The sequence below is a fragment of the Carettochelys insculpta genome, chromosome 2 (assembly GCF_033958435.1).
Source record: "Carettochelys insculpta isolate YL-2023 chromosome 2, ASM3395843v1, whole genome shotgun sequence".
NCBI classification, from domain to species: Eukaryota; Metazoa; Chordata; order Testudines; family Carettochelyidae; genus Carettochelys; species Carettochelys insculpta.
The window spans coordinates 143,849,095-143,870,598 of NC_134138.1; the positions used below are offsets into that span (position 1 = coordinate 143,849,095).

The following is a 21,504-nucleotide window of genomic DNA, read 5'->3' on the forward strand; positions in this document are numbered from 1 at the left end:
GTCGCTGTGGGAGCCAGGAAACTGACCAGCCCACCTAAGAGTTCTGGTCAGTTTCTTGGCTCCTGCTGGGAACTGGTTGGCAGCATGGTTCTCATCTCCCCTAGACTTATGTAAAAATTTGAGTTATGCAGGGGTTACAAGAATGCAACAACCCCATGTAACTCGAGTATTTACTGTACTGATGATATTGTAATATTGACATTAGTGCTCCTTAAATCGAGCTAGTGGTATTTACAGTGGAGACAGTCACGTGGTAATATCAAGCTAACTGCCTTAAATTTAAATTTATCTTGTAGTGTAGATGCAGCCTTAGTGAACTCTGATTTTGATTGTGTAAGTATTTTGCATCCATGAGCTCTCAATTACACCTTTGTTAAAAAGAGAACAGTAGGTTGGTTATAAAAGTCTTCCTTATATTACCTGTAAGAGATGACCTTTCACCTATAGTGGTGAATATCAGCAGTAGCTGCCTACAGTTATAATTGTGGTAAATACATGTGAGTGCTGAATAAGGACCAGAAATAAACTATGGAAAATTAGTTTTCTTATGTGTGAACATTTGACACTATTTGGACAAAAGAGTCAAAGACGTAGGCATAAATAGAGCTGGTTGAAACTCAGAATTTGTGTTCCATGACAAATTCCAAGATTTTTTTTTAATGTGATCTGGTTTGGAATGAAGAGTACTAATTAGAATAGTAGCTGGATTAGTCTGGAATAATTTTTCTTCAAGACATCAAAGCAGTTGCTATTCTAATTACAAAAAGAATGCTTATCACTTTCCAAGTGTCAGATTGTTTCATTACAACATGAGACAGGAGACATTTTCAAAAGGAAAACGAGACGTGTTTCACTCTACTAAATTATCAACTGATTAGAATAATTTAAAAGCCAAAATAAGGTGAAATAAAATAAAGTCAACACAAGGTAAACTGGAGTGCCATGTCATTTTTTCTTCTCTTTTGATGTATACAGATTCACACATTTCTGTTTTCACTTTGAAACTGAGGTCAAACAAACCCCAAAAGCAAATCTCACTTGATACAGTATCTCTCCTAATTTTGGTTGCATATCAAAACCATGTAAAATGGGATTTTGAATAATTTTGATGCAAAACCCACAAATTAGTTATTGTTCACTCAAAACAGTTTCTATATTTACCTATAATAGGGTCCAGCATCAACCAAAAGGTGTATGAAAATAAGAAAACTGTTCTGTAAACCTCAGAAGAATTTGTGATAAACCCTGAAACCAGTTTGTATGTTCAATTTTCATATCAAATGTTTAGTACAGTTCTGCTTTACCAGTTCTGAGTTTCATCAGTTTATTTAATATTGCCTTATTAACACATAACTACTGAAAAGATGCATAAGGCAGGAAACAGACAGGTAAGCCAGTTCCTTATTACAAGTGCTCTGGCTATCTTTTTCAGCTAGCCTTGGCTAGCGGCATTGCCCATGGGGTTGCTGATAGCCAGCATAAAACATAGCATCCTACTTTATACCATGGACTGATGACAGTGGATTAAACTGATTTTGTCCCTCAGCCTTCTTGGTGTCAGTAAGAATAGTTTGGAAGAAGCCTTTAATATATAAATTTGTAGAAAACAGAAGAGGGAGGGGAAGGGAAAGAGGGCTTGTAATAAAAAGTGACCTTGTCAAAAGGCAAAAGCAAAACTCATGAAGGAACCCTGGCTCCCTCAATGGCCCCATGAATGCCTTTCCTTTCTCACCAGGCCTTGCTGCTGTCCAGGTGAAAAGCCAATACCAGACTGCAGTAAGAACCGCCCAGAGAGACAGAACCACTATATGGAGTCCAGCCCTTCAGTCCTTTATTGGCATGGACCAGGGTGCCAAAGATCAGCCCCTAGCCCATGTCCCAGCCCCCAGGGCAGGCGGAGGGTCCAGGGCTCCCACAGTGGCCCAGGATACTACCTAGGTGGCTTTTAGTACTTCATGACTCCAGCTTCTGGCTTGGTCAAGAAGGTGGGCCTTAAGGCACAGAGGTGGAGCAGGGCTAGAGTCTTCTGGCAAGGAGGGGCTAAAAGCTATAAGGAAAAGGCTGATGCTGACCCTGAGCCTTGGGGTATTAGTGCCAATATCTACTATATGGTACTTCTATCTTTCCTAAGCCCCACTTGCTCATCTGGTAGATGTTCTTCTATCTGCAATCTTAGTTTCTCCATCAGTATCATCATCAGCACCTTGCCTAAGTGACTTGTTAGGGCAACTGACTTATGAGGACCTCTTCATACTACAGAATTACTGTAAAAAAACATTTTTTTCCAAAATAGTCCTATTAACTACATTTTTTAGAAGAAATAGCGTTCAGCAAGATGAAAGGCAGGAGATCCAGTTGTCTCTTCAAAGATGTGCCAGAGTTAAAGAGAAGTTCACAATCAATCCACAGAAGTTTAACCAGGTAGCTAAAAAGCCTTAAGATGCAGTTTGGCATGTGACTACTGGACTGAAGGACAACTATTATGACATCCTCAAATGGAGCAACATTTGAGATTGATGGAAAATATGTTTTTTTTTCATTACAACAGATTTTTTGGGGGGAAAAGAGAAGTAAAGGCATTATATGCCAGAGTTTGTGCTGATGATGAATTCTATTTGTTCATCGTCCATGTGTGGTGGTTGGGGGATTTTAACCCTTTCTAACAATATTAAGCTGAGTGGGGACTTGATCGACCATGCCCGTCAGGGATACCAAAAGGCATATTTGAATTTTTTGGTGTATCATGTTTCCACTGGTGATGTGTGAGGTAGCTCTAGCACTTTTTTCTCAAACTTGAAGCAAGTTCTTCACAATGTCACGTGCTTCTTAAACAAGTGGTGTGAGAATTTGTTCTTTAATCACCCTAATTGCCTTCTAAATACACAATTCCTGTTTGGTTGGTTGGTTGTTTCCTGACAAGCAAGACTTTATCAATTAAGTCCCCGATTTCACAAAGCACATTACGTGGACCCTTATTAAAGCACTTAAATATGTACTTACATTTTATTGACTTCAATGAGATTTAAACACATGCCTGCTTATACTCCAAAATATCTGTTAGTCTATAAGACAGATGCCACAGGATTTCTTAAAGTTAAGTATGTAATTAAACTCTTCACTGTGGCCGGTCCCAAGCCCAGATGGCAAAGGAGGAGAGACGGGCATACGGCTAGCACCCCACCCTGTAAAACAATCCCTGCTACAGAAAGATTGATGGCAGTTCAACAGATTCCACTCCTGGAAAAGGGCCCTTGTCTAGAGGGAGTATGACATGAAAAAGATGGGATACAACTGGGAAAATTTCCAGAACAGGGGACACTGGCAAATGGACATCAGTGGCCTGCTCTCCAAGATGTAGGAGTGGAAGAAGCTGTGCTGCTGCTGTACCAGTCCCTTCATAATACTTGCATTCGTTCTCTAAAGTTTTTTCTCTCTCAACTTTTCTTTTTCAGATCTGCCAAAGTAAAACATCGTTACATATGTTCCCTGAGGATCTCTATTATTGTGTATTAGAAAGTGCAACACAATCTGATTTACATTAGAGAAAGAAGAGTGATGCTTTCCCTTCCTAGTATGGCACTTGCTATCAGTGGCAGAATGTATAATCATCTGTGACTGGTTTCTGACGAGGGCCACAATGAGATTGCTCAATCAGGGCAGACTGCAAAGCATGGAGCAGATGGTCTCCAAAACTGGTGGTGATTCTAGTATAGATTCACCAAGCCAGGAACAAAACAGCTTCTACAATCTACTTTACTGGTAAACCAGAAGCTCAAACACAGTTCCCTTAAAGCAACCCATCCTTGGTCTCCCACCCAGACAACCAAGTGAAATATGATAAGGATTTCTAAAAGTCTTTTTTCTAATAAGCAGTTCTGCCAATCCCAAAGGGTTGGGCACATTGCCCGCGTATTGCCCACGCTGGACACAATGGCTACGGTTACACTGACCCAAGCTGGCGGCAGCAGTATGCAAATGGGCAGTCTTGAAAAGGCAAATGGATGCTTATTTGCAAATTTGCTCACCCATGGACGCTGCTGCTGGCACAAAAAATGCTATGTGAATGTTGCTTTGCTGGCAAAACCCCCCTTTGCAGCAGCCTCTTATGTCTGGAAAAAAAAACATTTTATAGGCCCAGAATTATGGATTTCGGAGGTTCAACCTGTGTATACATACACACAGGTTGAACCTCTGATATCCAGGACTCTGGCCAGACAACCTCTGTGGTCTGGCATAACCCTGGATATTGCTGGCCAGAGAGCCCTGGTGTCTGGGTTAAGGAGGCTGGGAATCAGGCAGCCAAGGGTCAGGCAGCTGCAGGTGGGTGTGGGCCCAGGTGCTGGGCAGCTGCGACTAGGGCCAGGCCACAATGGCAGTGTCTAGAAAAAACAGTAGAAGCCATGGTTAGGGCTGTGGCCAGGAAGTAGGCAGTAGATAGGGAAGCAGGAGATGCAGCTGAGGCCTGAAAGCTGATAGGAGCCATGACCAGGGCCAAAAAGTCACTGGCAGCTGGAGAGTGGGAACCAAGGTTACAGCCAGGGCACTGGTAGCAGCAAGGGAGTGGGAGCTGTAGCTGGGGCTGGGGAGCAGAAGTTGTGGCTGGATCCAGTAAGCTGGTGGTGGGATGGGCCCAATCTGGTATCTGGGGTGGGGGTAGATGTCAGGGCTGGTGGTTAGGAGCCGCCAACAGCCCAGGGGGAAGCCAAGAGTGGGGTGTTGGCAGGCAGAGGAGGACTGACTTCCCCTGGACTGGCAAAATCTCTGGTTTGGGATCACTCAGGCCCCAAGAGTGCTGGACCAAGGAAGTGCAACCTCTGCTGAAGTACACCAATACACTATTTTCTAAAGGAGCAATAATGTGCTCCTCCTGATGAGGTATTACTACCACCTTCCTGCATAGATAGGAAGTCTCTAGCAATATGTAATTTAATTGAACTTCTAACTCAATTTCCCATGAAGTCAAACAAAGCTTCTTTCCTCCTTTTAATATCTTGTTTTCTCCTCTCTCTCCTCATTTAAATGAAATGAGGCTACTTTAAGAACAAAAGAAGACAATATAATGATTATTCCAAAGTACAGGGAATTTGCACCCTCTCAATTCTTTTTCTAACCTTGGACCCTGTGGCAGTAAAATGAGTATAACACTTCCCTGCCTCACAGTGGGATAAGTAATTAATATTTGCAGAACACTTAGGCCATTTCTACATATGACCCTTCCTCCAGAAGTGGAATGGTAATAAGTAGCCTGGAAGATGCTTCCAGGCTCTAAAATAGCCATGTAGACCTGTGATCCACAGGGATCTCCCAGAAGGAAACCGTCCTTCCTGAAGTCTACTCTTCCTAAACATTTTGCGGAAGAGGGGGCTTCTGAAAGGAGGGTTTCTAGAATATGTATTTGGCTAGTGTAGACGTAGCCTATATGATGATAATTAAAACTGGTGAAATCCAGACTAAATGGAAATACAAAAAAAACATGTTTATCTACTACACATGGAGAGAACACAATTACAAATGATTGCCCAAGGTAGACTGTCAGCTCTAATAAGGAGGAATACGTGAGTCAGATGAAGCAGTGGGTGGGAATAAGCTGAAGAAAAAAGGAGGAACAGCTGGAGAGGAAGAAGGGAGAGTGACATATAGGAAGAGGCAGTAGCAGGAGAAAGGAAGTGAATGAGCAGTAGCAAGAACAACAAATTTGCTCCTTTCTACTATATAGCAAAATGATTTATACCAAAATTGTGGATTTATGCAAAGAAAGCAATTGCAGATGGCACCTCCCAAAACTGGGAACTTCTGATATTGCAACAGTGTACACTTGTATACAGCTACTGGACCAGAGAGCCCTGGGCTGAGAGACTGTAAGTGGCTGACTCCTGGTGGCTGAGAGCCATGCTAGGCAGAAGCCCAGCAACAGGGGAGCCGATGGCCTTATGCCTGGAAGCCCAGCAAGGCTTTTGTCTCCAAGGCTGGAGCTGCATGTGCAGCCCAGTCAGGCCTACTTTGGCAGCCAAGGAGGAGCTGAAAGCAGTGTCCCCGTGGCCAGGGCTGGGGCCGTATCCATCCACAGCTGGAGCTGGAGTCCCCAGGGCTGCAGCCAACCCCAGCACCGCTTCCAGCCATGGCCACAACTGACAGTGACTGGAGCCAACACCAGGCCATTGTTGGGGCCAAGGGCCTGGCCAGATTTAAGGGGGCTGCTTAGACTGGAGATGGGGGTGTAGAGCAGAGGCAGGGGAACCAGCAGGAAGGAAACAGAGATGTCAGCAGGACGGGGTAGCAGGAAGGGGGATGGGGCAGCAGGACAGGGTAGCAGGAAGGGGGACGGTGGAAGGTGACCTCCCTTAATCTACCAAATTCCCTTATTGGGAACTGGTCAGGTCCCAAAAGTGCTGGACAAGGGAGATGCAACCTGTATATCCAGATTCTAGATTCCTTAAACTTCACAAATGTCATTTTTATCATTCATGTTAACTAACAGGAATTTACAACTACTTCTTGTTAAAGAGAAATAAAGGAGTTATAGCATTGTTGTAGTCTCCATAGCTTGCAGAATGGATACTGCTCCTTCAAACAGAGAAAATCCCCATTCATGCCTCTTGCTTATATTCAAATGCAGCCTCCTTTATGTGCGGTCCTCTTGGGATCATTACTTTTGTTCTTTCATAGTTCTGTTGTTCTTTTAATACACATTAAGTGTCACTATAACTGAAAGAGGTTTATTGACATCAGAAATGTCTATGATAAATACATGTATAACTCTCAGACTTACCGTGGACAATCTGAAGTCAGAAAAATCTGAGTTCACCTGCATCTTATGGGAATTCAAGTCTTAGGAAAGAGCAGATGGCAGGGCTGCTGCTTCAGTGTAAAAGACATGGTCAGATTTTCATCACAATCAGGAACCCAGAGTTCCACCACCACAGGTGGTCTGGGGAATGCATTGAAGCCGTGTGTTTCAAGTTTCCCCCAGTCTCCCAGCAGCTGGCCTAGACAAATTCCGGGTTGTAGGATTTGCAAACCGTTTCTTATGACAGACTATTTCCAGGTGGATTTTCTACCAAGCCAGGGTCCACACTTCATATGCTGCTATTGGAATCCTTCCAATCAATAAGGCTCATTTACATCTTCTTTCAGCAAACTTCAAGATTCATTGCTCCTTTTGGAAAATATTGGCAGAAGTGAGCCTTGCAAGCTAGTCCTGTCAAAAGAAAACATAGTTGATTTAGAATTAAGATTCTATGTTTAATTCAAATACAGCATATTATTCACATTGTTAATTTCTCGGCTCCATCAGCTATTAAAAATGTATAAATAATTTGCACACTCTCTTTACATTCAAGTTACAGAGGCCATTACATAAGAAGAGTCTTACGTCCCACCTCCCAAAGAATGCCAACTCTAGCCCTGCAACAAAATACTTTCAGAAAGTGTACAGCAAACTTCAGTGTCATCAGTCTTAGCTGTGTGTAAAACTCTAACCTGTTACACATGAACTTTTATCAACAAGACAATTTCTATGGAAGAAGCACTCAAAATATAACTCTGGAAATCAAAACTATTGGAAAATCATAGAACCAACAATCTCCTCTCAGAGTAAAGAAATTCATTCCACGTGGTTATCATTAGACCAATGTCACTTGTAAGAACCTAGCTCAATCCTAACTGCTATGCAAAAATTGAGGGTATGTCTATACTTACCGAGCATTCGGCATGCCGCAATCGATCTTTTGGAGTTCGATTTACCTGCGTTTGTGAAGATGTGGCAAAATTGAAGTCTCTGGGCTCGGCCATTGACCCTGGTACTTCATGCTATTGCGTGGAGTAAGGAATGTTGGAGTGAATCTATACGAGGGCAGAAAGTGGATTCTGATACATTGATTCCAGCTATGCTAATGGCATATGTAGAATTGCATATCTGGGATCAACTTTGATCCCTAGTGTAAACCAGGCCTAAGTAATGAGTGTTATCACTAGGATCATCTGTGAAACTGAAGCCTCAGGTTATGTCTACACTAGAAAATGAAGTCAAATTTACTAAAGTTGACTTTATAGTACTACATTTTATAGTCAATGGTGAGTGTCCACACGTTTAAAAAGTCAACATAGAGTGTCCCCATTACCTTTGCTAAGTTTGACTGTGTCAGTAGTGCATTCTGTCCTACGGTTTCTATATGCCTGTGGCACGCTGGGTTTCTGTGCCAGTGTGTTATAGAAAAAAATGGTGTGAGTATAAAAAAGGTAGTTGTGGATGTCTGATGTCATCATGTCAGAGTGCAGTGCCCTAGCTCCCCACCCCCACTGAAAACAAGGTAAAGCAGGAGAGGTGTAGCTCAGTAGTTTAAGCATTGCTTTGCTTAAACCCAGGCTTGTCAGTTCACTCCTTGAGTGGGCTCTTTATGGAAATGGGTCAAATATATTCCTTAAAAAAAATCTGTCAAGGGTGGTGATAAGTCCTGCTGTGAGGGCAGGGGACTGGACTCAACAACCTCTGAAATTCCCTTGCAGCTCTGTGGGATAGGTGTATCTCCAGATAAACTGCCAGATGAATTTTTGCATCCCTTTTCTACAGCCTGCCCCTGGCACACACCACTAAGGGGGCCAGTCCTAAGAAATGTAAAATGTAGAAATAAAAATCTGAAAATTTTCAAATTGGAGCTACTGAAAAGTTGTTTTTTGATATTGTCGAAATGCTGCATTTGAGAATGTTGCTTTGATTCATTTCATTTTGACGTGGCACCCATGTGGTGGTGGGACAGCCACCTGGTGCTGAGGGCAGACGGAAAACCCAGCAACCATGTGGTGCACAGAGCAGCCAGAGATCCTGGCAGCCACGTGGTGGTGGGGGTAGACTCATGGTGCGGAGGGCAGCCGGAGAGCCTGGGCTGATTCTTGCTTTGTGTTTCCTACTTCCTGCTCACCTGGGCTGTGTCTACACGAGCCCCAAACTTCGAAATGACCATTTGCATGGCCATTTTGAAGTTTACTAATGAAGCAATAAAATGCATATTCAGCACTTCATTAGCATGCAGGCAGCCGCGGCGCTTCGAAATTGACGCAGCTCGCCGCTGCGTGGCTCGTCCTGACGGGGCTCCTTTTCAAAAGGACCCCGGCTACTTCGAAGTCCCCTTATTCCCATGAGCTGATGGGAGATCAAACTGAAGTTTATAAGGTTTCTGTGGTTTTTCAATACTTTTTCCAGGCTTACTGTGTCACTGCTACTTTCAGACTGCTTGAGATTGATGTTGCTGTGACAGTATCGTGACAAGAATTTTAAAGGTACCTAAAATATAGAGGAGTACATACATTTTATATATTTTAAAAAGAGACAAACTTTGAGGAAAAATATTGTGCTTTTACTTTGCAAATGTTTCCTGAGGTTTTATTTTTTTTTGACCCAGATGGACTTTCACTTCACTCCACACAGAGATTTAAAATATGCAATTGCTTTAAATTTCAGTTTTTACATCCAAAAAGCTACAACCACCAAATTTCTCATGACTTCATATAGAATCTATGCTAAACTAAATTTGTTTGTTATTTAATTACCAGACCAAAAATTGTTGTATATTCCCTTGAAAGCTTCCAGGTATGCTTGTAAAGTCCATGAAATTCAGTGAACTTAGATATGAAGCCCATTTGACTTTGGCACTGAGATTATCCAGTTTAACATAATTAATTAGATTGTGTTAATTATCCATTTTCAGCATACAGGTACCCTAATTACCACACTGTTAGAAATTTCTCATTTTTATAAGTATAGGTTGAACCTCTCTAATCCAGCACCATCAGGACCTGACGGGTGCCAGATGAGAGAATTTGCTAGACTACAGGGTATCAGTATTGTCTAGCAGCGTTACCAAACCTTCCACTGCTTACTGTGCTCTCAGAAGACATGCAGGGGTAAATTACAGCTCAATAACAGCACAGAACGTGGAGAGCCATGATTGGTGGCTGTAAATAAACTTTATGGGACCACAGGAAACTTGGCCACACCCATGGTACATGGTCATCCAGCTAGCTAAAAACATGCAGGATTACAGATGTTGCCAGACGAGAGAGTTCCGAATTATAGAGGCTCAGCCTATATTCAACTACCAAACTTTTCAGCATATATGTATCTTACAAACTAAATAATAACAGTAGACATTTTTTATCTGGCAGCAATTTTATTACTACATATCTTTCTGGCAGGCCGGTGTATACTTCAGGTAACTACATGATTATTTCAATATCTACCTGGAGGCTTATGTCAGCTCTTCCTATTTCCATGCAGGTGCCTCCACCAATCTCCTCGTGGGACCTTATTAAATAGGTTAAGATGGACCATAGGGTTAGCTCCCTACCAAGACACTAATAAGAGCCCCAAAATGCCATTTCCCCATTCTATTTCTCTAACCAACATCTCCTTTTTAAGTATCTTACCAATCCATTTATTGAGTCGCTGTGTCCCTTCCATATGGGGTTCCTGCCCTCGACATCCACCACACACATACATGATGAGTGGCAACATCATAGCTTAATTCCTGTCCCTACCCACTGTACCCAAAACCCTCCCTGAGTGAGCTGTGGTAAACCCACTTTTCATCCAGGCCCATCCTGCAGCCCCCCACAGCTCTCTTCATACCCCAATGATTGTTATGCTCTGCCAGCCCACCCAATACTATAGTTGGGAAGTGAGGCCATAGCCTTCAGGCTTAGAATCATAGACTCACAGAATCCTAGGTCTGGAAGGGACTTCAGGATGTCATCGAGTTCAGCCCCCTGCCTAAAGCAGGATCAACACTAAATAAATCATCCCAGCCAGGACTTTGTCAAGTCAGGACTTACAAATATCTAGGGGTGGAGATTCCACTACCTCTCTAGACAATGCACTCCAGTGCTTCGCCACCCTCCTGGTGAAATAGTTTTTCCTAATATCCAACCTACACTTCGCCTTCTTTAACATCAGACCATTGCTCTGTGTTCTGCTGTCTGTCACTACTGAGAACAGTCTCTCTCCATCCTCTTTAGAGCCCCCCCCCACTACAGAAAGTTGAAGGCTGCTATCAAATTGCCACTCATCTCTTCTGCAAACTAAATAAACCCATATCCTAAGCCCCTCCTCATATGTCATGTTCTCCAGCCCCTTAATCATTTTCTTTGCCCTTCGCTGGACCCTCTCCAATGTAACCACATCTTTTCCATACTGGGGGGCCCAGAACTGGATGCAGTACACAGATGTGGCCTCGGCAGGGCCAAATAGAGGGGAATAATTACTTCTCTAGATATGATGGAAATGCTCATCCTAATGCATCCCAATATGCTGTTACCCTTCTTAGCTATAAGGGCACACTGTTGACTCCTAACCAGCCTCTCATCCACTGTAATCCCCAGGTCCTTTTCTGCTGTACTGCTATTTAACCAGTTGGTCCCCAGACTGTAACAATGCTTCAGATTCTTCCATCCCAAGTGCAAGACTCTGTGCTTGTCTTTGTTGAACCTCATCAGATTTCTTTTGGCCCAATCCTCCAATTTATGTAGGTCATTCTGAACCCCATCCCTACCCTCCAATGTATTTACCTGTCCCCCTAGCTTAGTATCATCTGCAATTTTGCTGAAGGTACAATCCATCCCCTCATCCAGCTCATTAATAAAGATATTGAAGAATACTAGCCCTAGAACTGATCACTGGGGCACTCCACTTGAAACAGACTGCCAACCAGACCAACCCCATTGGGCCCAACCATCTACCCAGTTTTCTATACACCTTACAGCCCATTTGTCCAATACATACTTCCTTAACTTAGCTTTGCTAAAGTCAACATATATCACATCGATTGACTTCCCAATTCCACAGAGCCGGTTAGCTCATCATAGAAACTAACCATATTGATCAGGCAGGACTTGCCCTTTGTGAATCCATTTTGACTACCTTTGATCACTTCCCCTCTTCCAAGTGCTTCAAAATGGATTTCTTGAGGATCCCCTCCATGATTTTTCTGGGGACTGGCATAAGGCTGACCGGTCTATAGTTCCCTGGATTGCCTTTCTTTCCTTTTTAAAAGATGGGGACTACATTTGCCTCTTTCTCATCATCTGAAACCTCTCCCGATCTCCACAAGCTCTCCGAGAAAGTGGCCAAAGGCTCTGCAATGACATTTGTCACTTCCCTCAGTACCTTTGGATGCATTAAATCCAGACCCATGGATTTGTGTATATCCAACTTTTCTAACTAGCCCTTAATCTGTTCTTTACCCACCAAGGGCTACACAGCTCCTTCCCACACTGCATTGCCTAATGCAGTAAACTAGGAAGTGATCTTGTCTGTGAAGACAGAGGCAAAAAATGCATTAAGTACTTCAGCCTTTCCCACATCATCTGTCACCAGTTTACCTCCTTTATCCAGTTATGGCCCTGATCAACCTCTTTTGTTAACACGTCTGTAAAAACCCTTTGTTACCTTTCATTTCCCTAGATAGATGGAGTTCAAACTGTACTTTTGCCTTCCTGATTACTCCTCTTCATTCTCCAGCAATAGATTTATACTCCTCCTTAGTCATCTGTCCAAGTTTCCGCGTTTTATATGTTGTCTTTTTGACTTTAAGCTCACCAAGGATTTTCCTAGTAAGCCAGCCTAGTTGCCTACCATATTTGCTTTTCTTTCTGCAAATGGAGATGGTTTGTTCCTGCACCTTCAATAAGGCTTCTTTAACATATGGTTAGTCCTTCTGAACTCCTTTCACCTTCATATTAGCTTCCCAGGGCTTACTGCCCATCAGTTCTCTCAGGGAGCCGAAGTCTGATCCTCTGAAATCAACGGTCTGTATTTTACTGCTCACCTTCCGTCCTTTTATCAGGATCCTGAAAACCACCATCTCATGACCACTGTAGCCCAGGCTGCCACCCACTTCTATTTCTCCTACTAGTTCTTCTCTGTTTGTGAGCAGCAGGTCAAGCCATGCACAGCTCCTAGCTGGCTCCTTCAGCACTTGTACAAGGAAGTTATCACCTGCATTCTCCAAAAACTTCCTGAATTGTCTTTGTGTTGCTGTATTGGTCTCCCAGCAAATGTCTGGCTGATTAAAATCTCCAATGAGAACCAGGGCCTGTTATATGGAAGCTCCTCTTAGTAGTCTGAAAACATCCTTGCCTACCTCATCTACCTGATCTGGTGGTCTGTAGCAGACACCAACCACAATATCACCTCTGTTGCATCTTACTCTAAGATTAACCCAAAGACTCTCAACTGGCTTTTCTCACTCCACTCTCAATTGGATTACCTCACTCTGTTCAGCCCTGCAGCCTAGGTTAGGGCATGAGGTCTTACCCCACTGTGGCTGGCACTCCAGCTGTGGGGCAGAGCCAGGGCATGGGGCTTAACCCCTCCCCTCTTCATGGCCCACCCACCAAAGTTGGGGCCCACCCAATTGGGCCCTTCTAGCTATGCCTCGGCCCTGAACCCACTGTGGGGAAGGCAGAAAAAACTCTGATGAAGTAACAAATTCCTTTCCAGGTTTCTCTAAAAAGGAGCAGCTAGTTTGATGCCCACAGCAAGTCCTCACCAAACTCGGTATTGTGCTTCTTCCCAGGGGAGGGAGGGTACGTGCCTGTTTTGCAGAAAAGGGGCTTCTCTGGGCTTATCTTTTATCAATTCCTGAGGCCTTGTCATTACTGGGGATGAATAAATGTCAACACAGTGACCCATTCTCCTTTTATAACAGCTACTGAGTCTCTCTCGCCTCACCCCATCCCAAAAAGCATTGTTCTCCTTCCCCTGGCAAACTGAACACTGCTCCCCTTCCCCACCCCACCCAACCCCACTTAAGAGTTAAAAGGTCCTTTTTGAAAGGAAGCAATTGGAGACTTCAGAGGTAACTATGGCCTACACCTACAAAACCAAAGTCTCAGAGCAAATACAAAGTTTATTTAGACATTCCTTCATGTTAATGAAGCATTACACCCTTTCTCAAAGGGACATATACAGTGCTTCTTACTGGTGACTGTTGAGAGACCAGTTCCTAAGACTTACAGTGCCACACATGATCTGCTTTGCATGTGAGACTCATGAAGAAATTGAGATTTAATAGGCCACTTGCTAGTAACTGGGGTCTTAAGATAAACTGCTGTGCAGCGGCACTGCTGATTGCTTGGTCATGTAATCAATTGGATAGTCTACAACTTGCAATAATATTAATATAGGAAAAGTGATTAAGAGGTAAGTTTTGGATTTTTTTGGTTTTTTGGACTATTTGATCTGTTTCAAGCTGCTGTTTGACGATTAAAGGTAAATGGAATAAATAGCCCCACAATACAAACACATTCTGGTTTCCTACCTCTAGATGCAAATAAACAAAGAAAGAATCTTCCGCAGGTTGGCTTGAACTAGGTAGCTCACAGTTTACATGTCATGATAAAAACAATCACTGAATAAACCATGAATTTGGACCTCTGTTTGACATCAACTGATGTTTTACATAACATATCAAAATATATTTAGCATATTTTGACATGTGCAGTTTAAGACAAGCATTAACATTGCTGGTTTTGTTGAATTTAATCCTATAAAAATAGTTGGCACTTAATGTTATTTGTGTATTTATTAGTTTTCAATTTAAAGATGCCAGCAATGTATAACTTTGCTGTGGTGATTTCAAACAGTTATAAAAATATAATATTCTGACATAAAAGTATTAGTCTATACAAAATCCAAGTAAGGTTAAAAAACTTTAGTTTTATCATTTCCCTTCTTGTGAAAATAAATTACCCAGTGAATTATGAAAACAAATTCAGTGCTATTATTGTCACTGAAAAAGGAGGTTATGAAAAAGAAAGAGCCTTGCAGCTTTGATTGTAGACATCAGCAGACTCCTGTCACTGGATATATTCTACTGAAATTTCAGAATTAATTGATATGCGCCACTTGACTACAGTGTCTTCAAGCCACACTTACAGACATTACCATTTATCAACAAAAGTGCTTTAGGAAACAGTAAAAAGTATGCTGAGCATTCAGTTGCTAGATTTTTGCATTTTTTATTTCAAGCAGAAAAAATAAGGAGCTTCTTAAAAAGCGACTGTGTAGTCTTGTTAGCTGGTGGCTGGGTAATGTGCGGTGAGGTACCAACTATGCCCTTGTTACCATCCGAGTCTTTAACTGCGAGAGCACGGAGCTCGTCTCTGCGGGCAGTGACAAGCCAGGCTGACGGATTCCCCTGGGTCCTAAACAACCCAGTTTTTTTACTGCTGGAGCAGGGAGCTCCTAGCACTCTCACCTATGGCCAGGCTGTGGTAACCAAATGGTTAAAGTTCTTTTTATTGTGCCGACTGTGTTGTAGTGACACAGAGTAACAGCAGTCAGGCTTAGATCTTAACTAGTTACAAGTTTATTTAAGCTACAGTTATAAGCGTGTGGTTACAAAAGGCTATTGTCTCCTTCTTATATGGTAGCAGAGTACAGGTGTTAACAGGTTACGTTACAATTCAATACAAAGATATCTGTTACCATCTAACACAATGATATCTTAATACAACAACATCTAGTTACAGAGCTCTAATTCTTTATCTGTATACACCAAAAAGAAGACCTTAATGTGGGTGTATCTTACCCTCCTTGCGTCTCTCGATACCTGCGTAGCCAAGCCAGGATCAGTCACTCAATTCCTCAGAAAGACAAATACGAGGTTGGGTGTCCCCAGTTGCGGACCTCGGGAGGCAATCACCTGACCCGACCAGCAGGTAGTTGGTGGGAATGCACTCAGAGTCAGAGTGCTGCTGGGCCCATCTTTATACCCCCTGGGTCACGTATTCTCTTTCTTATCTATAGTGCCAGATCGTACTGGTCTGTCTTTTGTGATGCCAGTTTTTACAAGGGCAATTCTTACTTAATTTGCACTTATAAGACAGGAGATAAAGAATTTGGGAGTACAGGACATTCTTTTACAAGGGCGGAGATTTCCCTTCTGGAATGGCTGTGTGGGTGCATCAAATCCATCAATGCCAGCTGGGGTAATTTCCTGAGGCCCCCCTTATTGACAGTTAGCCTGCTAGCCCTCTATCTGTGTTTTATGTTTCTCAGGGTCACGATGAGCCAGCACATCTGGGCCTCAGTGAGAGACATCAAAGACTGTGCTGTTCAGTGCCCTGTGTGCTCTGAAGCACCTTAGAGGGGAGGCAAAAGCTGGTCTGTAGTGGGGAGATTTTGTCTGGCTACAAGTCTCTGTCTATTCAGGTTCTGTAAGGGATAGGCTGTTTTTAAAATGACTAGGTTCAACTTTGCAGACATGTTGTTATGCCCTATTTTGGGCATACCCTCTGGAGAGGAGAAAGATTGAAAGAAAGATTGAAATCTAAATATTTTTAAATTATTGAAAAATCTCTCAGTTAAGCAAACTCAGTCAATTTTGCATTTTTTGTTTATTAACGTTCAAAATTTTTATTTTTTTGTCCTGATTTAGGATTTTTTTAATATTGAATCTGACATCAGAAAACTAATTGTCATCCCTTCAGAACAAGTCAGGATGTTAACCACTCATCTAAATTGTGCAATCTTATAGAAGTCAGTGGATTAAAATCATTATAACATGTGGCCTTGTCACTCATGGTCCATTATCTGTGAACTTGAGACACTACTTTTCTATTCTGCTGGAGCTTTTGTAATTATCTAAAGCCCTAACATGATTTTTGTTTTTTAAAAAGAGCAATATGAGCTCAAATTCTATATTCTTTTTCTTTCTTGATTAGCGTGATCTTTGTTAAGTGCAAGGTGCATCTGGACAACAGGAGAGGAATGTATCTGGGAATTTTGCCCAAAACCAAAAGCAAGAATATGGCCTTTTCCAAATTCATTAGTCTTTCTTTTTTCATTGACTTCAAAAGGTTTTGAAAGGATGGAAGCCCATTCTAATAGGTTTTAGTTATGTTATGCTTATTCCGCATAGTCCTATAAGGCAACCATCCTCTTGCCCTTTTAATCTAGGAGGCTTTTCTGAATGACTTTCTTTATTAATATTTATTTATTCATATCACTTCCTGTCTTGTAAACAAATGCAAAGTGGGCAAGAAAGAGAGTTTGTGGCAGGTTAGTCCTCAGCCAGCTGATCTACTCAGGAAATATACTAGAACAAACAAGGGACACAGTGGGTTTCTTATATGGATGATTTATTGTCTATTGCAAAGTATCTGAATGAAAAAATGTGCTTTCTATAAGAATTAGTGTCCTTGATTTTTTTCTTCTTCTTTCGGTGCTGATAATGTGAGAACCTGCTGGAATTATCTGGCTGGCTGTGTATTTCAGTCATGTGTCCTCTGCTAGATTGTGGTAGGCTTTCTGGCTGCAGACAGTGGTTTTGCAATCCAATATATTTATCAAATATATAGTTTGTCAAATATACAGATCCAAAATTGAGAGAGGTGAGTATATCACACACTGTAACCAAATCATTGCATCAATAATATTTTCATTCTGAACACAGTCTATGTCTAAACTATTGTTACTATTTCAGCATACAAATATGTCCAAAAATAGCAAGTGTGGCATTCCGTTTCTGCTAGCCCTCATTGTGAAAGGGGTAACAGAAACCATGAAATAGCCTCATGTATTGAACTTTAGCGCCATTTGGATGGCACCAAGTTCAAAATAAGGTAACTCAAAATAATTTATGCAATTTGCATTGTGAAAACTTCATAAATTATTCTGAGTTAGGGCTACAGTAGCCAGAGATATATATGATAACTTAATGTTTTTCTTAGTGTCCCAGATTCCTATGAATCAGCAATGTAGATTTTGTGGTAGGTCATGAAGGATGAGTAGGTCCCTAACATACCTATCTGGTCAAATCTTTGAAAGTTTTTTGGTTTCGTTATTAGCAGAGAATGCAGTTTTCTATCATGAAGCAAAATTTTATATTAAAAGGCTGCTATTTTATTATAAATATTGTTTTCAAACTTTGAGTGCCAGATACTTCGCATATAATTGGTAATGTAAAGTCCTAAATAAAACTATATAGAGTTAGAAACAGAGGCTTGGGAAAGGCATTTTGATGGTGTCTTAGCTTATGGGGAGAAAGCTAATTCAGGCATAAGCTCTGTATCCAACATATGTATTTCTGCATACACACTATGAAATTTTGCCTTGTAATAGCCTTGAACCAGTATTAGTCCTTCCTGAAGGATTTGAAATGGACTGCAAACTTGTCATATTAGAAACTCATCAAGGGATTAGGTTTCTCTTTAACTGTTGGTTTCATTAAAGTTTTGGGTTGTCAAGGCTCTGTAATCTCAGATACTCATGACAAAAGATTTCCACATTTTAGTATAAATGTGAAATCTATCTAGCCATCAGAAATCACCTGTTTTATTTTTCCTTGAAAATTAGCAGTTACACTTAGGTTCTAGAGTAGTCTTAATATTGCGCAAAGACTAAGTCTTGGTTCAGTACAATTTCTAGTGCACAAGTGTACACGTGACAAAATTCACAAGATAACTGGCAGTAACTGACATCCTAGCGGACAATCTCAGGAGAGAAGGCAAGTTGAGAATGTGCATGGGAAGTGGAATTTTCTGTCCTACCTCTCCTAAAGATGATACTGCCAGATCAGGGTAAAAGCCAATTAGCAAGATAGGGCAGGGAAATTCGTTCAGACTGCTCTGGACTCACTCTGTGGATTTTTTTTTACAAGGACATCTGTCTCTGGCTGTCACTCAGATACCCTTAAATGACATTCTGAAACCCAGTCTTCCATAAAGTGACTAGAAAAGACTAAAAAGAAGAACCTGGTGCATCTGAAAGCATGCAGTTTGTCAGCCATTTTAGTTTGTTTGCAAAGCTTGTCTGCCAGAAGGAGCATCTTGGAATTATTATTTAATAGGCTCACTTTTATTTTCTAATGAGCAAAAGCTTACTTTGGAAAGTCAGTGTACCTAAGAAAAAGAATGAATTATTGATCATGAAAAATGGCTGCAGTAATTCTTCCTGCTTGTCTCATTTTGAATTGTGTCAGGGAGATTCAGACCCATTATCTGTCAAAAAGATGCTAATCATATGCACACTTCCCCTGAATACATATATTTACTATTTTCTCTTCAGGCTTTGCAGCAGTGATGGCTGCAATATCATCTTGTGGGCCCAATTTTCAACACTCACATGGGTTTGACTGTCATTTGTATATCCATAAAATAGGTGTAATGCTACCAAATCACAATCAGTACCATTCATATGAAGGTGTGTGTTTGTTTAATTTTCATCATCACTTCTATAGATGGCTGTGTGAGATGCAGAATTTAGCCAGTTGGTCCCCAGCGTGTAATAATGCTTGGGATTCTTCCATCCTAAAGGCAGGTCTCTGCACTTGTCTTTGTTGAACCTCATCAGATTTTTTTTTTGGCTCTATCCTCCAATTTATCTAGGTCACTCTGCACCCTATCCCTACCTCCCAACATATCTACCTGTCTCCCAGCTTAGTGCCATCTTCAGATTTCCTGAGGGTGCAATCCATTCCCTCACCCAAGTCATCAATACAGATATTGAACAATACCGACCCTAGAATTGATCGTTGGGGCACTCCACTTGAAACTGACTGCCAAACAGACATAGTGCCATTGATCACTACCTGTTGGCCCCAACCAACTACCCAGCTTTCTATCCATCTTACGGCCAATTTATATAATCCATACTTCCTTAATTTACAGGCAAGAATAGTCTGAGACTGTATCCAAAGCTTCGCTAGAGTCAAGGTACATCACATCCACTGACTTCCCCATATCCACAGAGCCCATTTCCTCATTACAGAACCTAATCAGATTGGTCATGTATGAATTGCCCTTGATGACTCCATGTTAAAAACTCCTGATCACTTTCCCCTCTTTCAAGTGGATCCCCTCCATGATTTTCCCTGCAGTAAGGGAGACTGAGGTAAGAGTGACTGGCCCATCATCCCCTGGATTGTCCTTCTTTCCTATTTTAAAGATGGATCCCATATTTGCCTTTTTTTCCAGTCATCCAAGACCTCTCCTGGTCTCCACAAGTTTTCAAAGATAATGGCCAAAGGCTCAGCAATTACATTTGTCAATGCCCTCAGTACCCTTAGATGTATTAAATCTGGACCCATGGGTTTGTGCATGCCTAGCTTTTCTAAATAGCTATTAACCTGTTCTTTTCCCACCGAGGGCTGCCCAGCTCCTTCACATATTGCATTTCCTAATGCAGTAACCTGGGAGCTGATCTTGTCCATGAAGAAAGGCAAAAAAAGACTTGAGTACTTCAGCCTTTCCGACATCATCAGTAACCAGGTTACCTCCCTCATCCAGTAACGGCCCCACACCCTCCCTGATGACCCTTTTATGGTTAACGTGTTTGTAAATACCCTCCTTGTTGCCCTTCAGATTCCTTGCTAGCATTCTCCAGCCACATCTTTATACTCCTTACTCATCTGTCCAAGTTTCCACTTCTTATAAACAGACTTTATGAGTTTAAGGTTGCTAAGGATTTCCCTGGTAAACCAAGCTGGTTGCCTGCCATATTTGCTTTTCTTACTGTGCATCGGGATGGTTTGTTCCTGTGCCTTCAATAAGGAATTTTTAACATACTGTCACTGCTCCTGAACTCCTTTCCCCTTCATATTAGCTCCCCAGGTGATCCTGCCCATCTGTTCCTTGTGCGTGTAAAAATCTGCTCTTCTGTAGTCCAGCGTGTGTATTTCACTGCTCATCTTCCTTTGTTTTGTCAGGATCATTTCATCAGGACCCAGAAATCTATTATCTCATGATCGCTCTAGCCCAGGTTGCTGCATACTTCTCCTCTTCCTGCTAGTTCCTCCCTGTTTGTGAGCAGCATGTGAAGGTGTACATGGCTGCTGGTTGGTTTCTTCAGCACTTGTACCAGGAAGTTATCCCCAACGTTCTCTAAAGACTTCCTAGTTTGTGCTACTGTATTGTACTCCCAAGAGAGAACTCCCAGTAGAGAAGATCTCAGGGTTTTATTTCTGTTCTCTTCAAAATAATTTAGCATTTTGCCATCAAGTTCAGTGAAGCAAAATCAGCCCCAATACGCTGATTAGCCATAAGGGAATAATTATAACTCGCCCAAACTGGTAAGTCAATATTTTTTATATTATTTCAGTGTGGTAGCCCCCACTTTGTTCATTATTTTTCCACTGCAAAACCAGGGGATAAAACACTTAGTTTCCATTAGCCTCTGTCATGGTTGTCTACGATGTTATGCATTCATGGGGATCTCAAAAAGTGACCACTTATTCAGATGGAAAATTAAGACTGAGTTGCATTCCAGGATCTTATTCTCCTCCATTGATTAATCTGTATTCATTGTCTACAGAAACTGGATAGTGATGATCCTCCAGTCATAAGATTATGCTGAGGTTTTTCTTTCTTTGCTTCACCCATTTGGCTGTTTATACCATACTAACGTTCCATATAACACTGACAGTACAGTAAATTCTTTCATATCTACAGCCACAGGACCAGGAGGTTGCTAGATATTCAAATATTCTAGCAAATATACCTAGCAATTCA

General features: G+C 41.8%; 1 protein-coding gene across 6 annotated transcripts in view; it reads left to right on the top strand.

Moving 5' to 3' along the window:
- The window catches only part of CDH18 (cadherin 18), a 1,028,199-nt gene that overhangs the window by 90,870 nt on the left and 915,825 nt on the right, over positions 1 to 21,504 (top strand). The window lies entirely within an intron of this gene.